At 38.4% G+C, this 20699-nt stretch overlaps 1 protein-coding gene across 2 annotated transcripts in view; it reads right to left on the bottom strand.

Moving 5' to 3' along the window:
* SORBS2 (sorbin and SH3 domain containing 2) overlaps positions 1 to 20699 on the bottom strand; it is a 214055-nt gene that overhangs the window by 191703 nt on the left and 1653 nt on the right. Inside the window, exon 1 of one of the 2 annotated variants that reach the window (XM_065695833.1) lies at positions 20161 to 20181. The exons of the other annotated variant lie outside the window; for it this stretch is intronic. The gene's annotated coding sequence lies outside the window, so the exon portion shown is untranslated. Of the gene's footprint in view, positions 1 to 20160; positions 20182 to 20699 lie in introns of those variants that run through there. 2 annotated transcript variants of the gene reach the window in all.

Consider the following 20699-nt stretch of genomic DNA (forward strand, 5'->3'; position numbering starts at 1 on the left):
CTGTTCCTTTATGGTCTGAAGATAAACAGCTTTAGAAATACCGCTTCCTTTTTGAACATTAAAGCCGATGCAAGACTTTTATTATAGAAGAAATTGAGGTGTGCTGTATCTTGACACTGAGATTTGGTACTGCACTTAGTACAGTGATATTATTCAGAAACTAGGATGTTACAACACACATATAATTGATATTGCTGGAATTAATCTAAGAACAAGCTAAAGACCAGCCATTCCAGGTGTACTGCATATCGCAGTATAAAATAATCAACACTCTTCACACATGACTCACAACAATAAATCTCATAGAAAATACAGATTTCCTACAACAACCTAATTATAATTAAAAAAAAAAATAAAAATCAGTCTGAAACAAATCTTTAAATCTTTCCTGCTTTTCAGGTAGACCTCTATCTAAAGCAACTCCTCATTTTTGTTCCTGACACCTTATGCAGAATTTCACGTTAAATAGGCTGACTGAAAATATGCACACAATCTATTTTTTACATCTTAAGAATAAATAAACTGAAGTTATACTGGTATGAATATTTCTATAGTACTTTGGCTTAATTTAACTATGGAGTGACATACAGAAATCCTGGCTCACCTGTCTAAATATTTAAGTTATTGTATATAACTAAGCTTTCCATGTACAACTTCAACAGGCCAAGATTAGACACTAGGTAATTGATACTTCTTTACAAACCACAGAGCTATTACATACCATTTAATAAATTAATCTGAAGCCTGAAACACAGTTATTTGCATGGACTAAAAATATCTTGCTCATCTAGATCCATGAACAGCCTAGCAGTTAGGTCAAGCTATTTAATTGTTTAAATTAGCTTCTAACTGATACGCTGTTCCTATCAAACCCTCTGCACGGAGACTGTGCTTAGAGATATTACTGCACTGCAACTTTTCATCTATGGGACCCCTTTTTGAAGTTTTGTGGACTCCAATAACAACTATATTTCTGCACACAGTTATGTGTGAAAAAAGTCAGTACAATCAGAATGCAGTATCATTAAAAATCCCTTTCAGAAAATGTATTGTGAGAGAACTATTTTCCAACATTTAAATTATCGTCTTTGTGGAGCAATGTATTACATAAGACAAAGGTAAAATGTAATTGTATTTTTTGGTGGGTTTACATAGCAAGGTTTTGGTAGCCTGAGGGGCTGCAGGAGTTCTTCCTGTGAGCAGACACCAGAGGCTGCCCCATGTCAGACAAAGACAGTTCTAGCCAGCTCCAGATCAGGGTTCACTTTGGCCAGTGGTGTGTCATCAGCAGGGCTATGGCACCTCTGTGATAACGTATTTCAGAAAAGACACAAACTGCTGTGCAGCAACTGTAAGAGAGGGGTGAGAAAGTGTGAGAGAAACAATTCTGCGGACACTAATGTCTGTGAACAAGAGTGGGGTACTCCAGGCACTGTGAGCAGAGATTCCTCTGCAGCTCATGGAAGACCATGACAAATCAAGTTCTCCCCCTGCAGCCCATGGAGGACCATGTCAGAACATAAATCCACGCTGCATCCCGTGGAGGACCCTGCAGTGCAGCAAGTGGACATGCCCCGAGAGAAGCTGCAGTCCGGGCCCACATTGCCTCAGGAGGCAAAAGAGCCAGGAATGAAGCTGAGGCTGGAAGATGGGGGCTAGGGGGAAGACATTTTTAGTTCTGTATTAATTTCTCACCCTCTTACTCCATTATTAATTGGCAATAAATTGGTTTTCTCCAAAGCAAGCCTCTTTTGCCCTTGACACTAACTAGTGAGTGATCTCCCTGTCCTTATCTCAACCCATAATCTTTTCATCTTTGTTTCTCCTCCGTCCTGCTGAGGAGCGAGAGCAGCTTGCTGGACATCCAGCAGCCAGACAAGGCTAACCCACTACAGCAAAGAACAAAGTCATTTCTTTAAAAAGTAAGCTCAGAAACATCTGATAATAGAACCAGGGTTTTTTTGCTGCTGCTTTATCAACACATTCATTAATGTGTCTGGATGACCATAAAGGGATACACACCTGCATTGATGCCAACTCTACAGAAGGACTGTTTAATTATCCTTGCACACTGAATGTGGTCACAGCTATGTTCTACCAAAGATATATCAAACCCTAGAAGCCTTACTGGCCTCATTCTAACTCAAGCTGTTCCAAATGAGAAAACTGCTTTCAAGCTCATTTCAGGTGAGTTGGGTAACAGTCTTCCCCTTTGGTGGTATATTTAATATCCTAGTGTGACAAGCAACATTTAGAAAGGTAACTTGGAGAAAAATGGTTTATGTAAACCAAAATAAGTAAATGTTTCATACAGCTTTTAATTTAATGTTCAACATGATCACTCAATACTGTTAGTTTTAGAAATCATGTAAACTTAGTATTCAATTTTAAGGTGATTTTTTCTTTTTTAGAAAGTGACAGGTTTCTAATGCCTCCTTTTCCTTCTTTACCCTCAGTATTGGAGGAACTTGGAAACTATTCCATCCCACAAATAACTCTGGCTTCAACAAGTCAATAAACAGTTCACATATCAAAGAAAATTGCTAATTATCAGATGAAACTGCATTGAAATTATTTTAGCTTGTCTTTCTAGGTAAAAGCTAATTTGAGATTAATTCAGAGACACAGCATGATTAAGGGATGGAAGTCTAATGTGCTACAGGTTTCAGCTGCACCAATACTAGTTGATCATAAAAGTGTCAGCACCAAATGGAAACTCATACAACTGTCTGTGCGCCCAAGTTTTGATTAAAAAATGTCAATGGTTAATTACTTTTGAAAGAACCATAACAATAGTTCTATTACTGTAAGCAAATTCTTCTCAATATTAAAATATTTTCCTACTTTGTCTTAAGAATGCTGCATTGAAAAGGGATGTGCAGAAAAATATCATTAGAAATACTGAAAGCAAAATAAATGATTCTCAGTGGTCATGCATTCAGGGACTAGATGCAATCTGATGGTATTAATGAAACTAACTGGTCTAGCAAAGATAGAGTATAAATTCTGTTTAAGTGCTTCTAGTCCCGTGCTAGCTTATATGAAGCTAGGTCAGTTCTCTGAGTGTATTTGAATGCTTATGTAAGGCTGGAAGATGCTTATTACCATCAGTCTCAAAAGCATGTGTATTTCCATTCAGTCATCTGAATTCAATATATCTTTATTCATGTTTTTATACCTTCTGGGTAAACCATTACAGTGCATATAAAAGAGTTTCTCTCAATCCATCCCTTTTCACAAAATATGAATAGACCAGAACAAAACCCTGAATGCAAGCCAGTTCCCACCATTTCTGATGTTAGTTCAGGTCTTTTCAGGGGAATTGTTTAGTAGAAGCTGAAGAATATCAGTTTTCTTCAGCACACAGTATCTTCTGTCCTGGAATCTGTGGATTCATTAGCACTCCACCTTTACAACATATTGCATAGCTACTTAAAGTAATCTGAATCCAACAATTCACAACGCATTGAAAGCAGCAAATCCTTTTCAGCCTCAACTTTCCAGCACACCCTCTCTCATTTGATAGGTGCCTGCAAATATTATTTCTGTTTGGTCTTTTAAAGTGAAATAACCATAGAAAATAAAGCAATTACAACTACTCTCATTTAAAACCGCAAGTATGGAATTTGAAGCAAGATCAAAAATCTGAGAGCAACTGCTGTGTTAAAGCCTAAGTTCTAAAAAGAATACTTTAAAAACAGCAACTGAGCTACTGAGAACTGTTTAAAGTCCTGAGCATTACAAGCCAGTATGTACAAATTAATGGATTATTGCTGGTGTTTCTATTTACTGATACCCTCAAGCTTCAGCCATTTGTATATTTCACATTTCTGGTCAAAAAATCCTAATCAGTTTTACATGACCTTCAGAATGTGTTTACAGTACTGTAATACACTGGCAGGATGCCAAGGTCACTTAGTTTAGATAAATCCATTTCTATTAGGCCTTCAGAAAAGGTCATATCCCTCCCCCACCCCTTCTCGATTGTAAACCAGCTTTTTTAGGGCATGCCTTAGTTCATGGGTCAAGATACCCTCCTATCATCCTAGGAAATGCTTAACTAATAGTTCCAGGCAGCAGCAAAATTGATTCTCTAATTTCAGATCTGCTTCTAAGGCCCCAAGGTCTCTTTTCACATTGCGAAGTAAGACCAATCACAGAGCACTAAAAGTAACAGCATCACAGTAAATAATAGGGTGCTTTGTTTTAAGGAAAGTGTTTTCTGGGATTTTAATCCTAAATGACTTTAGGTTGAAAATTCTGCTGTGGAGGTGGAACTGAGCTCTATATTCTTCTATGGCATTTTTCTAATCAAAACTGTCATCTAACCTGATCTTACAAGATCCTTGAACAAACAGGCAGCTTAGAGTACTTGGTTAACATGCATTCCTTATGCCATCAGGAAATCTGAGCAACACATTCATATGCATTTGCTTATAGTTATCTATAATGTTTTTATAAACAAAACTACCAAACTTTAGATAAATCTAAAGTTGGGTTTGTTTTTTTTTTTTTCATTTATATTTTATTCCCTTATATTCTGATTTAGCATCTTGGCCAAATTCTTCACTGAAGACATACAAGCATTACCCCAAAATCTGTAAACCATGATGAAAATGCAAAAAAACCCCACACTAAAAGGAATAGTGACATTAGGGGGAAGCAAGAACTTCAAATTTCAGTGTCTGTATACAGCATGCACACGGCAAATGCGCACTACATAAAATATATTTGTACATATACAATAGAACTCAGAATATGCATGAACACCATAATGAATTACTTCAATGTTGGTATACCTAACAATGTGGTTGCAAAGACAAGACATTATAAAAGTATAGCTTGTCTGCCTATAATTCACAGCAACTGGTAATAGGCCCCTGCCACAACAGGATTTGTGTATTTCTAGACATAGCATAAAGAAAAAAATAGCTTCTGAAGAAATGCAAAATTAAGAATCTGATTACTAGGATAGTGCAGAAAAGCATTCACCATTAATTTGAAAATATGTGATTATATTCAGTGTACAGAAAATGAACTGTAAAATGTATTAAAATTATATAGTACAGGTTCAGTCTATTTTAGCTTCTTTCAGCAGTACTGCAAGGATGATGACTATTTCAGAAAAACACTAAGACAGAGTCTTAAGAGTCTAAGATAACAAAGAAAGTCAACTTATCTCATTTTAGTGGAGATTGGCTAGAATTTTCTTGTTGCAGAGAACTGAGGTACATACTCAAGGAATACACAGCTCCTTCTCCCCTTCTCCTTTCCCCCCTTCACCCCTCACTCACCGAGATCTAGTAAGCAGCAGCTTTTCTTTTTCGCCAAGTTAAGGCAACACCTTATGTCACATTTGAATCACTCTCCACATCACTTATAGCTCAGGATAAATTCATCGGCTTTCACATGGGAAAACTGAAAGACCTGCTACACCATTCATCAAGAACACCATTCACGCACTGCTCCTCCCAAATATACTTTTACCTAACCACTCCAACAGAGAAAGTGATCCAACAATTGAGAAATATTTTGAGAATCCCTAGACACAGATCATTTTCTGACCAACACTGGCAAGCTTCCTCATGGTTTTATCTAAAAGAAAATGCAGCACTTGCATGGACTACTAAAACAGATTTGTTCTTCTAGATTCTAAATTATTATGTCTAAATTTTTATGACACACTTAAGTTTTCAGATACAGCAGTGAGTGATATTAATATTTGTACATTATTCCTAACAGTTATTCCATAATATAATCCTGAGGATTAGTTCCTTGGATATCTAAATGGTGTTTTTGCCACAGCACTACAGAGTCACAAGTGCCAAATGCCAACAGGATTTAATGAAAGGAGTCCCTGAAGCACTAGAACTCTAGGTCTATATAAATACTATTCACATACTTTTGTGAAGTATTTGGTGTGTTTCACAGACTTTCCAGCAAGAGCTACAAACTGCTTCCCCATGTCTGTTGCCATGAAACACGGGGCCAGTTTTCAAGCTTTTACAGCACAGTTGTAAGTACTACTTTCATACAAAACCAGCTTGGCACATTTTGTATGCCATACCATTCAGACTTGCAAGTAATCACATTTCTACAGAAAGAGAACATGTGCTCAATATCCAAACATGTATACACAAAATGTGTGTCTATAAAAATCCCTTTCTGATTTTAAATCTAACAAGCATAAGAAATTAAAATGCTAACTTTATAAAAAAATCGACTTAATCTTAACTGAGTTAATGTTATTTAGGTGGTAGCCTCAAGGCACTTGTGATTATGTCAGTTGATCCTTCACTGCTCTAAAGATTAATCTTCTCCTCCTAACATTATCTTTTCTCCTAACTAGTAACAGTACAAATTACTTAAAGACTGTCTATTTTTCAAGCAAGGCATTTAATAGAAACATTGCATCTGAAACCTGGCTACTCAATCAGCTAAAATCAAGTAAATCTGAAGAGCTACCAAAGTCATTATTTTGTTCACTTATTTCTACACACCATCTATTAGTATCTTGTCTCAAACAGTATAGCTACCACAACTAAACTGAGATCACCAGCTATCTAGTTTTATCTTGGTTACACATTTATCAGTATTTCTTTTTAGCTAGTATTCTAGTTCAAGTGATTGATATTATAAACTGACTTAAATCTCTGATACATCAGCTTATATATGTAAATATAGAGATACAAGTAATAATAAATTTGAGTCTACACAGGCAAGAATGTATCTGAAACACCAAAAAGCCTAATTTCTGCCAGAACTATGACTACCGAGTGTGTGATATGCTCGGAAGTCTGAATTTTATCTACTTATTAGCTAATATGGTAAGTATCATTCAAGAACACCAATTACAATATTTTCTAGGCAGATATACCATCTTGGTTTATTTTTTCCTGAAAAGATACTTTCTTCAATTTATTATGCAGAGATATAAATTGCTAACTTACCACAATGCAAGGAATACTCTTGGAAAGAAAGATGCAAGTGTACTACTGAATGCAAATCTCAAATCTAAGCTTAATGCAAGTTTCATAAATTTGTAAATAGGGAAATACAGAATATAATAATTGCTAAAGAAACCAACTTTTAAACATATCCATGCAGCACTGATACCATTGACCCTATGTCACAGCACACTGGACTAGACACGAAGTTACTAAAATATTGCAGACCCTTCATCAACACTCAATTCTGGCTAGTTCTAGCATGATCCTGTGAAGTATTTCCACTCTAAAGTGCAGTATGGATAACAGGTCCATGGCATCATGTACTCTATTCTACGGATCCATCTTTTCTAGCTGCATTACTTGTTAATGGAAACATAGTCAAAACCCTCTATAAATTATTTTTTTATGTGTCATTAATAGAGGGATCCTAAAGTGGTACTGATTTTTGCTAGAGCTATAAAGAAATATTGTTGGTCTTAGTATTCACTTTACAGACAAAACAGGAACAGCTGCCGCAACCTTCTTTTCTAATGGAGTCTGTTAATAAGGTTTTAATAAAGATGATCCCGCATTTGTGAACTGGCAGAGACAGGAAGAAGAAAGCCAAAAAATATCCATCTCATTCTTTTTGTTCAGGCCCAGAAACAAATGCCTGAAGTAGTATAGTCAAGAAAAGTAGCTTAACAAAGCTCGCTCACTAGAATGAAGGGCTATGGTTGACTGATGATGTTACATTCTCACTCTGAGGGGAAGGTTCATGAAAAAAATTTAGGCAAGACAATCACCCATGAAAGTGCTTTATGGAATCCCAATTTACAGGAACAGCCTATGAACTGAAGAAGTTGTATCTAGAAAGACACATTCATAAGAGGGCTATGAAACAATCACTAGTTTTACGGAGTCTCCTCCATTAACAAAGAGAGAAGTATGTCAAGCTCTTCTCCTAAGCTCACCTACAGCCTATCAGTCTGCTGAATTTTCTCGGAAGTAAATTCTCATTAACTTTGTTCCCTTGCCAAGAAAAACACTTGAAGAAAAATACAATTGCAAATTCACTACAAAGTGCATTAACTTTTCTGAATAGTATTGGTACTTTTCTTTATTTTCTCCCCTTTGTTCTTCTAAAGAACTCATATTCACCCTTACCACATCCTCCTTGGGGAATCAGTTTTTAAGCTTGCATAGCTTTGCTTAGTGTTTATTTAAGATCAGGTTCTCCATTTCACACAGTGCCAAAGGTACTTGATCTTTAGAAAAAGCTGAACATTGCTCCGAGAGGAAAAATATCAAGGATTTATTTAAAAAATAAACATAAAGAGGTAGTTCAAAGCTACTTAAGCTCACGAAACTCCCTCCAAGCACTGCTTTTCTGAACTGTAAGTAATTGATAACTGTTTTTAGTTTGGAAAAAAAAAACCAAACAAAAAAAACAACCCCAAAAACCCAGGCGCTAATGTACCTAAGGTACTTGCCCAGTCCTTTTGTTATCTGAACGCCTCCAACACACGTATTTTCATACACCGGGGAAACTGAAGTAGTCAAAAGTGTTACTGAACAGCTGGAAGAACACTCAGACAATTTCTTTTTTCTTTTTTTTTTTTTTTTTTCCAATTTAGGATGTCTGAAGGCATGAAGGAATCGAACATTTTGGAGGTGGGCCAACATGACACCTCTCTACAAAAAGGGCAGGAAGAAAGATCCCAGAAACTAGAGGCCTGAAGCTGTAAGGATTTTTTTTTGATCTTTTCCAACTGAGTGTGTTCTATGATTCTCTTTAGGTTTTGCCATCTAGCTGATTTTGATAACTTAATTCTTAGATACAAGTTATTTCACATCCCATCTATATCTAACTCTTCTTTCCTTTACTATCATCTTGAAAAGTTCACTTTTTTTCTGTAGAGAATCTACAAAATAGGTACAAAGCACAAAGCATCTAAACATGAGGAAATGGACAGATAGCATAAATAAAGCAAGGTAACAAAAAGGTGTGATGAGACATTGCCTGTGAAATAAATGGAATTGTTTGTGCTGAACAGTTCAGCTGAGAATGTATTATTTGTATACTGGATGGCTATGTTTTAGAGAGCATACTTTAGTTTGTTTGCAAGCTTTTAAAAGCATGAAAAGTGGAACTGGAAGTCTACCAGTGATTGGTGGACTTCTGGCATAAAAAGTTTCAACCTGTAACACAAGGTACAACCTACATGCATTGGACTTCAGAGATGCCGGTGCTGTGCCAAGAATATGAACCAGTTAAAGTTTACATAATTACAAGCAAAAGCAGTTAACCAGCTTATTCCTGTATATCATATCAGGACACAGACTTAGATGAGCTTACAGGTACAATCATAGCAAATTTACTAAGATCAGAACTCTGACTTGTCCCTATCATTTCGGAACATGTGGTCGGTTTCTGTATTTATGCATATATTCACTACCCACAACTGCATGATGTGGCACACTTGGACTGACTCAACATAATTAATCATGTTTCACATTTTATTTATGAACACTTACATTAAATACAATTGTTACTGCTTCCAGCATGGCAAAACCCAAACTATCAAGAAATGCCTGCTTCAATTTAAAAGTACCATATTTATTCATATACACTACACTTACCTGTGCTGATAGAGGGATGCTACAGACAAAAGGTAGCATTCACCATGATACAATTCAGCCATTACTCTGCAGTCTACAGTACTTAAATACACTCATGTAGATACACAAGTGTATAAGAGATGCCATTTCACACCAGCAGCATTTTTTTTTGATTCTGCTTACCCATTAAAGTAAGTGCCACTTGTCCCACAGCAATATATGCAAAACCAAGTTATAGAAGCAGCAGAAATGAGAGACTTCTGTGATTTGCCAGCTCTACATTTTAAATCTCAAGAGACAAAATCGTCAATGGAGAACAATTAGCAATACACATCATTTAGCCATTTAAAAATCTGACAGTTTACGTAACAGAATTGCTTCTCTGAAAGACATCATTTAACCTAATGCATCAATATTATGGCAATCCCTGTAATTCTTCTATTTTTAATGAAGCATGCAATTGTAATGAAAACATCAATATTTTGCAATGAGAAATTGCACAGAAATGTTGCTGTCTGCTTGCCAAATACTGAATAGGATTATAACACAACATATGCTTGTACCCCTTCAGCATTGTCCTTTCTTCTCTGATCTGCCTGGTAGCCTTTACTACCACAGAAGGCATTTACAACATGTGTGTTACATTCATGCACAATAAAGAAGCACTATCAAATCTATCAGCTGTTGGGAAGCATCCATCTTTCACCTTCTTGCTAGTCCAACAGAATGGCTGCTGAGCGCACTGTTCCTACCCTTCCCTTCAGCTGGGCTCAGTTATTTCCCAGAGGACACATTCAGAAAACCTGCAGTTACAAGAACAGTAGCAGGTTAGCAAGAGATGGTTTGGGGGAGGGGAAATTCCAAGCCAAGAAAAGCTTCTCAAAAAAGGTTAACAGCTTTCCAAGCTTACATGTAGACTAAACAAGGACAAGCCTAATAAAATGAATGGCTTCACAATAGCAAGCTTTGTGTTTATGTTCTGAAACTACTATAAGCTGTATCTACTTAAAACAATATTGAATGGTCAGGTGGTTTCCAGTTTTAAGGCATGTTAGCATAATCAGCCTTAAATTAAAACAGATGGGAATGACAGATATGTTAAGGTTATTACAGACCTCTAGAGGATAGAGTTAAATAAGGTTACCTAATCCATCTTAGAAGGGTATTATGAATTGCATCACTTAAACAAGAATAGCATTCTTGCATCTATTTTAGATTTTACAAGACTAAATAAAATTACCAACACAATGTAATTAATGGCATGCACATAACATGTAACTACTAGTTTCAGGTTTTGAAAGAAATGTGTTTCCTGATGTTAACAGGCATTCAGACAGATCTTTCAACAACAAAGATCTCTCCTGATGTTGCACTACATAGTGAATGCTCCCAATGAGTACTATATATCAGCATATTATAAATCATCATTTTGAATCCATTTAGAGAAAATAAGCATTATGCTATTAAAAGCCTTAGGTATTCTGATACAGAGTTCTCAGAGGTTCCTCTAAACCAAACCCCAAAACCTCAAGCCTTTCAAATTTTGCAACACATTGCTATTTGGGCACCTGTGAAAAGTGTAATCCAAATTTCAGTTAATATTCTCATCTTCATACATGCAACAATTAGCACACCTTTTAAGAGCTCATCCTTGCCACAGTAGCTATTATAAAAACATCTATGATACCTGTTGGTTTAGGTACACAAATGGAGTAGGAACCAGGACTCAAGCCTCCACTAGTGTACAGATCCTTGTTTCCTGCCTGTGAAATATTTCTCAGCTCCTCAAAGAGTCCTCGACAAGCAGCCAAAATATCTTACAGCCTGCTAGAGCACGGAAACATGAATGACGTGAGAAACATGGTTAAGAGCCCCATATCAGAGGGAGAAAAGCTTCAACAAACACGCACAAGGTAAATTCTTACCATTGGGCTATCTTGCAAAGGCATCTTTATGCACTTTTCCCAATGGAAGGCAATTGGGTTTAGACACTCAACCAGCCAGCAGCGTTAAGCCTGCTTTCAGAGCAGAGGCATGAGAACCAGCTTTCAGACAGAGAAACAGTTTATGAATCCTGATTGGGTTTTGGTGTATATCGGTGCTAATGTACTGAGCCTTGCTGAAGCTACAATACTTTTTCAGTATGCACAAAAGCCATATATCCTTTTTTAACCCTTCCTCCCTCCATTTGATAATCCCCAGACCAACCAATCCCAGTTCTCAAGGATATCTCAAGATCAAGTAACAGCTGAGCTCTGGCTGCCAGAATCACTTTTCCCAATTTTGATGTCTATACTCAAGTAAATCCTGCTTTGCAACCAGCTTGGAAATTACTTTCAATGATTCCCAGCATGAAGGTGAAAAGTACCTGGACAATTTAACCTCTTGGGGGCATCTAATATCTGAAGTTCTGGGCTTGTAAATGTCAGTTTTGAAAGTGAGACTGAGGCACTCTGAAATTCTTCGGTGTCTCCATTTCTGAAAGTAAATGACCCAACACCTATTTTAATGTATAATTCACAAACAACTTCCACATCTTTATTGCAATTGCTGTACTGGAAAACACAAAGTGTCCAGGGATCAATTTGTTTACTTTGTTGTCTTTTAAAGATTATACAAAACACTTTATTCAACTATAAGCTACACTCAACTATTTAAAGAAATCTACATTATTGAAGTTTCCCTTGTGCATTTATGTATAACAAAGCTGTGTTGGGTCAACCAACACCTACTTAAAAATTTGGCTACATTTGCCCAGCTGCAGGCCACTGACAATAGCTGGGCACGTTCTAACCATCCAGCGGGATTAAAAGTAACTGAACTGAAATCTAGCAGCAGTATAGTTCATTAAGACTAAATTCAATCAGCACTCAGAGGGAAGGAGGATAAGAATTACCATTCCAGATCTGTGTTTGGTAGATTCCATATCCACTTTCTTTTTAGTAAAGAAAGTTTCAGTGCAGAATAAAAAGTGGAATTTTCTCCAGTGATAAAACACATAATTCTAAAGCAAGCAGATTAAGTGAAATTAAAATACATAGTTCAGATAACATCTACAGAACCAGAAGAAAAAGTCAGACTCAAAGATTCATTAGAATGATAAAACATCATGACAAAAGACATTTTTATTTACAGAAGACCTATCATAAACTTTAATACAGAAAGAGCTAGTATATTCATTTTGGTACACTGCTACTTTATTATTCTAGTTAAAGATATTTTTCAAGCAGTTTCACACATGCTAGAAGTTTCAGCAAAGGTATTCTGTATGCATGACATACATACACCAGTTTGCAAATAGCCTAAGCTGACTGATAAGTGAGTTCTGACAAGTTATGCCGATCTTCCTCACAAAGTTCCAATAAACAAGAACAGTATCTTTTCTTAAACTTGCCTTGTATAAAAGGAATCTACAAAGTTCCACAGAAAGCTGCTGCTTTTTTTTTTTTTTTTTTTTTTTTTTTTTTTTTTTTAAGAGGTTGGAGGACAGCATGAAGTGAAGCCTATAATCTTTAACAGATTCTGGAAGTGCACAGGAAGTGACATCCCTCAAGTCACAACAAATGGAGAGCAGAAACAAGAAAGACCATGTGCCACCACAGAATTTCCTTGCATTAAAACGAAATCTGAACATTAAAACCAAAGATTGGCTATTTCCTTTTACCAAACAGGTCAAGTTAATAACTGGTGTGCAATAACCTAGAAAGTCTTTGCACCACCTTTATAGTGTACTTTGGTTCACATTTTCAGTGTAGCCGTAAGACCAGAAAATCTTTTTTAAGATAGAAACCAAGTGCTGAGTGTTACATGATTCTAGCAGCTTTGGCTGTTAAAAAAAAAATGCTTCCAGTGAAAGCGATACTTATTAGAAGTTAGTAGGTTGCTGAGTTGAAGCAAACAATCAAGTAAATGTCACAAATACTAAATAGAGTGAAAATTAGGTAATTTCCCCCATTTCACTATTTTTGTGGCTCCTTTAAAAACATACATGCTACTTCAAGGGCACTTGAAAAATCCCAGCTAGTGTGTTAACAGGGTAAATGCTAGTGGCACATATATGCTTCTGCTATTTGAATCATCAGTCCTACAGCAGAGTCCATTCTGCATAAAACTAGCCCTGTTTCAATACCTGGAGCACTATAGACCTAGGGGGAAAAGAGGCAGTTGTTCTTCAAGAAAGCTTAAGACAGATTTACCTGCACATTTATAATGGAGAATTAGTTACCTCCTTTTTCTGCTGTAGCTTTTTCTTGCAAGCTCAGTTCCACAAACAAGTTTGTTCTCTCATACCCTTTGCTACTAAATACTGAGTTGTGTAGTTCTTAAATGGCAATCTCGTCTAAAACATTCTCACGTATTTTGATAGAACCTACAATTCAGAAAATTAAGTAACAACTGGAACTAGCACCTTACTACTAAATACAGTGTTTCTCTACTTTAACCACAGGACCCACAATATACATAACAGGCAGATTTCAACATTGTTGGAATGCAAATCCTTAAGCTGAGATCTATGTTAATATCCGATGTGTCAAAATGAAAAACGGCAGAAAAAATCCAGCTATTTCAATGAATGAGATTAAAGAAAAAACCTAAAGGTGCTCATGTCTTCAGGGGACTGCCATTTTCTCTATTCTGAGACATTCTCATTAGCATATTCAAGTACAACATGTGGACCTGTGTAAGGCTACAATGTAGAAAGCAACACTGACACAGATTTTAATCTCCATTAAAAAAGCTTAAAAACACAACCTCCATTTATTTAATCTAACATACCAGGGTTTTACAAAGTCACAATAAAGAGGGCTTTCAGAGTCTACCAGCCAGTTTGGACGGCTGCTAGGGAATTACAATATTAAATATATTTGAGTTTATATTGGCAATAGCACACTGGTTCAAGTAACACTATTGCACAAGCTTTCAGTTGTTCGTGGTAGCCCACCATTTACTATTAACCACAGCTGAGCACTGTAAGGCACAAGGCCTATGGCAGAAAAAACACTAATACCTACACTGCCTACTTAAAATTTGACAGAGCCTTGGAAGGATTTGCAAGCTGTTATTATGTCTGAGAGGAAAAGGAGAAAAACGTCTGGAACAGAAAGCAGAGTAAAACTGTGCCCTGCCTCAGAAGAATCTTTACCTCTCAACTCACAAGCCAGAAGCACCAGACCTGACACTTGCTCTGCTCCCAGCTTATCTTCTGCTGCATCAGTTTTCCCTTATCATCCAGAGTTTTGGGGTCACTATAAAAAAATACCCTGGAGTTAACAAGGAATGTAACTGCAGAGTGGGCAACTAAAGGAACAGCAGGTACACTACTTGTAGCACTTTGTCCCAGTCAAGAACACCTTGGCAGTAAGTCAGCTAAGGCCTGTGGCCAGTTGTGTTGAAACACCATTTATACTACAAAAACACGTGGCATTTCTTTTGCCCAGAAATGTACTTCCCAAATTAAGAGCAGGAAAAATGTTCCATCTCTTCTCTCCCTAACAACATCTTAAATGGGAAGTTCCTAGAATACAGGTGATGTTCAAAAGAAGGGATTAATGAAAACAGTATATTAGAAGGTATTATTTATAATATTTAGTTGCATTATTAAACAGAAGTGGACTACCTGAGATTCCCAGGACTGCAAAGCCTGGTTTTGTCTCCAACTTTTCCTGTTAGCAGATACTACAGCAGATTCCAAGATTAACAGTAACTTTATATTCTATCACATCTAACTTGGAATTATTTTACCACTGTAGTTTTAACCCTTGCTGTCTCCAAATGCACACTGTGGGTTGTACTGAAGGACTATAGCCTCAAGAAGTGCAAATCAAGCAGCTAACTTTGTTACAGCAGCATGACTGAATCAGTTAGATTCTCTCTTTACTGAATTCCCAGTGAAGAGTTAGAGAATCTTCAGTTAAGCCACATACACCCAGAAATATCTAAAAATACCTACTCTAAGTGCTACTACAGAGGCTTTTCACTTATCAGTTGTTTTCTAAAAGTACATTTTTACATTTCTTGCAGTAGATGTGGTTTTAACTACAGTTTAGCTTGGCATCTAGATGGTATTTGATTGGCTTGGTATTTTTACACATCCACCAAATCTGCATTGAAACAGCTCACTGTTTCTTCAGAAATTAAAATATTAAAGATTTAAGATTTCCTCCAGAAATTCAAGTTCTGTACCTCTGCCAAAGTTGATATAGTTTGCATGAAAAGCAAACTCCCCTCTAGCCTCATGCCAGTAACACTGCACAAATGACTCCAGTTCATTCTCCTCTCCACTTGGGTTTAGCTACTTCATAATAAACAGGCTACATTCTCATGCCTTGCCCAGCAGCATGGGGCAGAGGAGTTATGTACAGATCAATGGGGATGGTTCACTTCTACCTTAATTTATAATCCAAGCATAGCTCACATTTTCAAACTTGCCACAGTGAAAGAGTTAGTGCTCCGCTCATTTTCTCTCACTTTCATTATAAGCATCACAAAATGCATAAAGCGTTCTCCCAGCTACTCAACAGCCACAGGCACTAAGAGCCTTTACTAGCAATAGTGAGCTAGTTCTTAGAACACATTTGCCGCAGAATAGACAGCTAGTTCACAGCAGCAAAACTAAACTCTGTCTATGGATGGTTTATTCAGGATCAAGTCAACTGCAGCTCTTACTACAACTTTGACTATTTCTTGACAGATTACAGTGGTGTTATTAGTAGTAGCTTCTAATTAGTGTGAAGTTTCTCTTCACTATTTGAATTGCTGTATTTTGGTAAGCATCCAATTAGTGGTACTTTGTTAGACTCCGCTGTCTTTAATCCAGTATTATGACAGCTATAAAAACACTTGGGAAAAGTCTGGAAGATATACTGAAGCAGTTCTGGTCCTCAGTAGTAAGCTTGCAAGCCACATCTGCTTTTTTAATGAAAAAGACATCTTGACTACATTCTCAACCCAGCTCAAAACTTCTATCATTAATACAACTGAGCACTGAAATGAAAACGCACAAAGTAATTTCTCAATGACTGACTTCAGTAAAGCATTTGAAAGTTAAGTAGGTGGCAAATTACCAAGGCAAGCAAATTAAAAACTCAATATGGTATATATTTAACTTTTCATTCATAAGGCTTTCCCTCCTAAGGAAAAATAAGACTCTATTCAAGCTCATCAACAACATAATTAGGAAAGTGTGGGAACAAAAAAAAAGTAAAAATCACAGCTGCATAACACGAAAAGCAGGAAATAGGAGGAAACTGGGCAGAAACAACCTTGCCTTATTCCCACTGCAGAATTCACTTTTAGCAACGGCAAAACTTATGTTCACACCTACCATTCAGTCACAAGGTCCTGAGATTTTATGATTTGAAAACAAGGTTTCATAGCTACTAGTGCTCTGGAACTTGTGCATTATTTAAGCAGATATTACAATGAACAGTTAAACTCATTTCCATGAGGAATAAATATTGCCAAGTTAAATGCTCTGCTTTTTGGTAGACTAGAACAGGTGGTCTGTTTTAACTCTGCAGCAACACCCACTAAATTGTCACTAAGAAATTCAATTTCGCTAGCATTTAAGGTAATTGACCTTTCCTTAAAGATACCAAAAGCTCACTTCCTTCATGTTGCAGAAAGAATACAGTTAGCTTATAGAAACATGGTGGCTGTTTATCTCAAACAAACAGCTGTATGTTATCTTTCTCCATATCTAAGATCCTCATAATCATAGCCCTCAGTTCATTACTAGATTCAAACTTTTAAGAACATAGTAAAAGGTTAAAAAATGAACGCTTTCTAACATGAATGCTAAAGAAACGGTCAGAAACTTAACAAGAAGAAACAAGATGTAAAGCAGTGCTTGAATCTTTCTAAGAAGTAAGATAAAATACTCCCTACAAACAAGTTTTTACTGTGTATCCTGATTGCTTCCTTATAGCTATTATCACACCTAGTAAAACAACAGCTTACTAGCAGTCATCAAAGAGCTACTTATTCTACTCTAAAGTTCTCAAGCCTATATTAAAAATTTTAAGGGGGAGGTGTGAAACATAAAGAATTAATCATTAGTACCCCAAGAACAGCTGAGAATTAAGTTACTTCTCATGCTTTTTGTAACTACGGTTATTCTGCACCTGTGCACCTAGAAAGAAACAACAAAAGCCCTACATAAAATATTTTGCATTCAAACAGCTCCTCAATGTCTTCAACAATTTGGACATTAAGATTGGGAATTAACCATGGGGAAAAATCAAAACAAAACAAAAAACAACCAAACATGAAAAGGGGCTTAATTATGATTTTAAATTAGATCAGACCTATAGTCACAGGGTTGTAAGGCTAAGGTAGCTACAAGAAGCATCTCTCCAACTATAAACAATTTTTTATCAGAAATAGTTGGTCTGCCTTTTCACATACATAGCTGGGAGAGCCAACCCAAACCATCTTTAAGTAAAAACATCATAGACTTTATACTGTACTAAACATAAAACACCCCGCACAAAGAAAGCCACATCGCGTAACAGCAAAAGCTCCCTGAGGTGGGGAACTCACCAGAAGATGGCAGACACCCTTCGCCACCATGTCAGCACGAGCAGCAGTGGTGGCCACGGGGGGGGGGCGGCCATGAAGGGGCAGGCAGCCGTGTGTGCGCCTGCTTCTGGGGCAGGTCTGCGGCGGTTCGTGGTCCTCTCAAAGACACAGGGAGAGAAGTCGAGCCGCACGCAGATATTTGTTACAGCAACACAGCTGGGTGGTAGGGCTGGTCTTTGAGGCTGAGTATGGTACCACTGTCAGTGGCCTTGCTGAGGGCTGCAGGCTGTTAAGAGGGAGATTGACTGCAGGGAGTAGTTGGGGGAGAGAGTGAGGGTGTGATAAGGATCCAGAAGCCTGTGGTGCTGCTCGGAACTTGAGTGCGTTGTGTATGGCAACTGCCTAGGTGGCTTTGGGCCTTCTGTAAGTACCTTAAGGCATAAGGAGCCTTCATGCCGGTAGAAAAGTGTGTAATACTGATGGTGTGTATGAGCAAAGGCCCTTGTGTTGGGGCTGATGTACCTTGAAAAGTCCTTGTAATAACGCAAAAAAGCAATTTATTGTGGAGGAGAACTGTGTCCAGCCTTGGTGGGTGCCTTAGAGAGCTGCCTCTGTTGGGAAAGTGGCAGATTTGTGTTTGGGCGAGGTTGTAGTCATGACAGAAAGGTGCGGGGTTGCAGTTGGGATTATGGCAGGGACCCCGTGGGAGCTGGTATAAAGCGCAGATGTGTATGCTGTGACGGTGGTGAGGTAGAGGGGCTGTGCAGCCTGTTCATAAACAGCATGCCTTGGTTTTGGGAGGTGTCTTGGCAGTTAGGATTCTTGCAAAAACTGCCCTGTGGTAGGAGGAGCCTTACGCAGGAGTGGTACTCCACTTCGGGAGCTGTGCTGGCAGAAACAGTGTGATGGAGGGCCTGTGTTCTTGAGCTGAGGCGCTCTTCTGGGGAGTCATTGGCATGGGCATGTGTTAAGGGAGAAGGGTGGAAGACGTTATCTAGAGTAGGGACCTATGCATAACCTGCGTTTGTTGTGGGGGTGGCAGGAGGGTGCGATGGTTTTCATAGGTGAAGTAAACTGTGAAGTTACAGGATTAATAAAAGGGAATGGAGAAAAAGAGCTTTGTCTAGGAGTGGTGAGTGTGATGCAAGAGGCACGAGTGTGAGGTGGTGACAGCAGCTTGTAATGTGTTGGAGTTGTAGAAGAGAAGGTGGGGAAAATCTCTCTGAGTATGGTACACACCTGTGCACAGCTTCCGTGTGCTGTGGAATGTATTTGGTTATGCAGTGGCATTCTAAATTAAGTGCTACGTGCTGGTGGGGAGTATAGTCTTGTGAAGAGGAGCTTGTGCGGGGGCAGTGCTTTGCTGAACAGAAGCAGGTACCTGATAAGCAGTTTGTTTGCTTTGGAGGTGACAGGAGTGTGTAAATCCCCTTTGTCCAGAAGCTCATTGCCTTTTTTAAACAGAACACTCCTGGATAGGGTGTAGAGTCCCAGTGAGGGATAGTACCTGTGTGCAGCTTTTGTAGCTGTGAAGAGGACATGAAAAAGGGGAGTGTGTGGTAGCAAATGCCCTTTATGAGCTTAAAAGCCTTGTCTTTGAGGGGAACTTGCAGCCTAAGGACAAGTGATGTGCAGTGGGAGTTGGGCAGGATCCTTAAGGATTTGCAGACGCTTGTGTGGGTGTCACAGGTGGTATTCATAAGGTCCTAAGGGACTAGTTTTTGTGCACACTTGCACTCTTGTGGGAAGTAAATTGTTGGTGAGGAGTGCAGCCTTGCACAAGAGTGACATATACCTGTGAGCAGTTTCCAGTTGCTGTGGGACCAGTAGGAGTCCGAGTGCTTACTGTCTGAAACGGACTTGTACGTTTGTGGAGAAAATGTCTGCTGAAGGATGGCAGGAAAGGTGTGCAGTTTGGGGGGAGGCAGAGAAGAAGGTAGATTGAGGGAGTGTGTGTGGAGCAGAAGATGTTTCCAAGCAGTTCCTCAAGTTTGAGAGGTGTTTGGATGAGCTTAATCTCCCAGGATAGGAACTGCCTGGGTGACTGGAAGAGCCTTGCCTGGGAGTGGCAGATGCCCGTGTGACTTACCTGCTTTGGGGGTGATTGGGTCAACACGCATATGTATTTTTGGGTTGAATGTCTTGTGTTTGGGTGGCCTCATGTCAGCAGAAGGGACTTGTTGCAGGGGCTGGAATCCTAGCTGGGGTGGAGGGCAGAAGCCTGTGCGCTGCTGCTGTTTGTGGAAGTGGCAGGAGTTTGTCTGCAATGATGTTTACAAAGTAAATAGTTTATATGGGCTTGTATGGTGAAAGCGGCCACTGCAGGAAAGATTGGACTCCCCAAGGAGGGGCAGATGCCTGTGTGACTGTTACAAGGTCTGTGAGGGCTGTAGGGCCGGCAGGAATGTGCAGGGCTGTTAGTGTTTATTAGCAAATTGTCCTGTATGACAGGCATTTGTGTGGGCTTGCAGTCTCTGGAAAGGAATAAGGTGGGGGGGGGGGGAGGGCTGTGGAGAAGATTTGCCCAGAAGGAGCAGATGCCTCAGGGGTTTGCAAGGTGAAGTGTGCTGTGGTAGCACTGGTTCATGATGTGAGGTATTCACGCAGGCTTGTGGTCTTGTGAGAGAG

This window comes from Lathamus discolor, chromosome 1, assembly GCF_037157495.1.
Source record: "Lathamus discolor isolate bLatDis1 chromosome 1, bLatDis1.hap1, whole genome shotgun sequence".
NCBI classification, from domain to species: Eukaryota; Metazoa; Chordata; class Aves; order Psittaciformes; family Psittacidae; genus Lathamus; species Lathamus discolor.